Below are 4300 nucleotides of genomic sequence, written 5' to 3'. Positions count from 1 at the left end.
AAAAATAATTCTTGACATGGGTATTTGGTTGATCCGAATCTGGCTTATTATCCTTATAGCCGGATTATCATTAGTTGCACATTTTTTGCAACGACAGGCAACAGATATGGATTAAATAAGTTTAGATCAGGATATGAATAGCCAGATTTTTTTTTTTTTTGTAAGTCGGCCTCCTCATTATTTGTACTGGTCCTAAAAATGAATATTTATTGTGTTTAAAAGGGCCAAACAGCGGTATCCACGAGTCTTGGTTTATAACATTCTTCTTCGAGGACACAGTTGCTTAAGAGAGAGAAGACCTGTTTTATACAGGGTAACAGTCCAAACCAATTTACCCTCCTGTAGGTGTAGGGGATTCTCGTTTTACAGGTAATCACAGGTGTACAGTAATTACCAGGTTAAAGGTAATTAAGTAATCCTCCGTGAAGAAATAGACTGTCAAGTAATCCTCCGTTAAGAAATAGACTCAAGTAATCCTCCTTTAAGAAATAGACTGTCAAGTAATCCTCCTTTAAGAAATAGACTGTCAAGTAATCCTCCTTTAAGAAATAGACTGTCAAGTAATCCTCCTTTAAGAAATAGACCGTCAAGTAATCCTCCTTTAAGAAATAGACTCAAGTAATCCTTCGTTAAGAAATAGACCGTCAAGTAATCCTCCTTTAAGAAGTAATCCGTCTTAGAGGATTTGTTGACTTCAAGGCGGGCGGCCATTGCGTTCAAGGTGATTGCCAGAGTTTCAAGGTAAATTTCTCGACAATTACCAGGAAAAGACAACTTGAGAATTATTTGCAGGCCGCTCCTCCTGTGTTGGCTCTCTCTCTCTCTCTCTCTCTCTCTCTCTCTCTCTCTCTTTCTGTGTGTGTGTGTGTGTGTGTGTGTGTGTGTGTGTGTGTGTGTATGTGACTTGTTTCCATTTTTGAGAGAGAGAGAGAGAGAGAGCAATTAATGTGCTATATGAGGCACCATGTAGGTGTGTGTGTGTGTGTGTGTGTGTGTGTGTGTGTGTGTGTGTGTGTGTGTGTGTGGTGGAGTGTGTATGAACGTGTGGCCTGTGTATTCCTAGCCCTTCATGTATGGTGTGTGTGTGTGTGTGTGTGTGTGTAAATCTGAATATATCTTTATGTGTGTGCGTGTATATAAGTGTGGGAGATTGTGTTTGTGTGTGCATGCGCGTGTGTTTGTGTAGATTGTATTTGTATGTATGTGTATATGGTTACGTAGATTTCTGTATGTGCGTATCCATATGTGTGTATGTGTGGGTACGTTCGTATACATGTGAAGTGTGTGTCTGTAGGTATATGTGTGTGCAGATGTATAGGTATGTGTGCGTATGTTATTCTGTAGTGTTTACGTGTGTTCATGTGTGTATGTACGAATGTGTATTGCTATGTGTGTATATGTGAGATGTATATGTACATGTATACATTCTTGTATATGCGCGCGCTTGTGTGTGTGTGTGTGTGTGTGTGTGTGTGTGTGTGTGTGTGTGTGTGTGTGTGTGTGTGTGTGTGAGGTGACCGTTTCCACTCGTATGGCTTACAAAACACGTTCTTTCGTTAGTCAGGGGTCAATATTTGTCTGGCGGGGAGGGGACGAGTGGAGGGAAAAGGGAGAGGGAGGCACGGGGAGACGGGGAGGGGGAAACAGAGAGATTGAGTAGGGGAGAAGGGGGAGACTCAGGAGAAGGGGAGAGAGACAGGGTGGAGAGATGTGTTAGCAGAAATATAGGGGAGGGAGAGAAAACCTAGAGGGGTGGGGAAGAGAGATGGAGAGAGAGGAAGGAAAGTGGAGCGATGGAAAGGTTGGAGATGCAAGGGGAGGAGTGGAAGGAAGAGTAGGGAAAGAAAGATGGAAACAGGAGGGGAAGAGGGAAGTAGGAACAGAGAACAGAGAACGGAAGAGGGTTAGATGAGACGGGAGATGCAAAACAGAGAGAGAGTCAGCGTGAGATACATCCTAACCAACGTTTCCTCCGCCCCCCCCTCTTCCTTCTCTTTCGCCTCCTCGTCTGAGCACACACCCACACTCCACACCTGCCCCTCACTGATTACACACCTTAACTCCACACCTGTCCCACACCACTTGTAAATACACCCACCTTCCTGACACCTTCCTCTCACTAAACACTCACATCCCACACCTGTCCCACACCTTCTCACCTAGTACACATCTGCACCTCACCACTCTCTCTCTCTCTCTCTCTCTCTCTCTCTCTCTCTCTCTCTCTCTCTCTCTCTCTCTCTCTCTCTCTCTCTCTCTCTCTCAGGACACACCTGCCTCACACCAACCCACATCTGATTGTAACACCAGACACTACACCTGTCCCACACCTACCTCACACTTCCCCATGCAGGACACACCTTACTTCACACTTCACACCTTACCTCACACTTCTCACTCCCTCTGACTACTTCCTCCTCCACACCTATGCTCCTCAATACATTCATCATCGCCTGACAGCAACACCTAAAACTTACCTGTTCTACCTTTGTATATCCCCCCACTAATATTACTCAAACCCCGTCCTTCCCCACCCTCTTCCACACATTCCCTATCCCACTCACGACATGACCACACCCCTACCTGCCCCATACTCCCCTCCCCTTCGTATTCTCACTTTCCACTCACACCCTGCTCCTTCCCCACTCCCCCTTCCCCTCTTACCACTTACACCCTATTCCTAGCCCCTCCCCTCACACGCTACACCCTCCTCAGGTCCTTTTCCTCGCCTTCTCTTCCTTCTTTCTTCCCCTCGCCGGCTTCTCCGCCACTCTTCCCCTCTCCTAACACCCCTCACCCTCACCCATCCTCCCTCCCCTGCCCACGCCCCCCACATGTTGACAGAAGGTAACCGCGTCCTTGGCCTCACTCTCAAAGTAATTAGTGTGCTCTTACAAAACCAAGTCTTATTTTCATCCAGAGTTTTTACCCAGAAATGTACTTGTCTTCACATATTACTGCCCTGTGTGGGATTTATGTAGCTAGTTAAAGCTGAATACGTAGACAAAGTAGATGTGTGTGTGTGTGTGTGTGTGTGTGTGTGTGTGTGTGTGTGTGTGTGTGTGTGTGTGTGTGTGTGTGTGTATGTTTTATGGTGCGGTGTGTGTGTCTTCTGGTTAACCCTATGGGCCCTGTAAGTCTGCCTCTGCTGAATATAATCGCTTGGCCTTACCCAGACGAATACTAATAGGAAGAGGTGGAGGGAGCACGGTAGCTGTTTATATTTTTTGTCATGATCCTTCTTGTCTGTAGAGTCCGGCGACACATTTTTCGTTTTCTTCATATTATCTCTCGACGATTTTTTTTTTTTCATTTTGGGGTAGACTTTAACCACAGAAATTAGATCTAGCCTTTTTTTTTTATTTTCTTTAACTTATTCTATACTAGGAAGTTTTTCTAAGTTGAATAAAATCGTTCGGTGGAAGCAAGAATAACATTTTAAATACGTCTTCGGATTTTGTGATTAAATGGTCCCATTGTTAAGACTTGCCAACAAAAGTTAGCCATCGTAGGTACAGTGACGGTAGGCGATGCTATGGAGATATGAGAGAAGGTAAAGGGGATGAGGGCGAGAGGGGTAGGAAGGGAAGGGGAGAGGAGGGGTGAAAAAAAAGGGTAAGAATGGGAAAGGAGAGAGAAAAGGGGTAAGGAAGAGAGGATGATAGAAGAAAGAAAAGCCAAGAAGTTTAGAGAGAAAGAGAATGTGGCAGTGAGAGAGGTGAGAAAAAGAGGGTGGGGATGAATGAAAATGAATGGGTAGAGGGGAGGAGGGGGATGAGAGGAGGTAGAAAAGCGTTGATGAAGATGCAAGGGGAGAAAAGGATTGGGGATGGGGAGAAAGAGGGGGTTAAGTTAGGAGAGGAAGCAGAAAGGAGGGGATAAAGAAGGGGTGTGGGTGAGAGGCGTGGAGGAGTGAGAGGGCTAGCGTCCAGATGGCTGTGCTTGGGCGGCCATGGGAGGCAGAGGGGCATTGTAGGTAAAACAAGGGACTGACGCCGCATAATGGCCTCACTCAACACCACTCAGAGCCAGGTGTGAGGGACAGGTGTGAGAAGGGTGGAGCCAGGTGTGGGAGGCAGGTGTGGTTGGAGTGGAGTCAGATGTGAGAAGCAGGCGAGGAGGTTGGGGTGGAGCCGGGTGTGGGAGGCAGATATAGTGCAGCCAGGAATGGAGTGGGTAACCAGTGGAGGAGTGCCCTTTGCTCAGTGCGGCGTGGGAGTGGAGTGGAGTGAAGTGGGGTGAAGAGGGAGGTTTTGTGTGGTGGAGGCCGCTGCTCCAGATCTGTTGTAAGAGGTGATGA

This window comes from Coenobita brevimanus, chromosome 94 (genome assembly GCF_032717465.1).
Source record: "Coenobita brevimanus isolate Jiangsu-jjx chromosome 94, ASM3271746v2, whole genome shotgun sequence".
Classification (NCBI taxonomy): Eukaryota; Metazoa; Arthropoda; class Malacostraca; order Decapoda; family Coenobitidae; genus Coenobita; species Coenobita brevimanus.
This window is presented reverse-complemented; position numbering follows the sequence as displayed.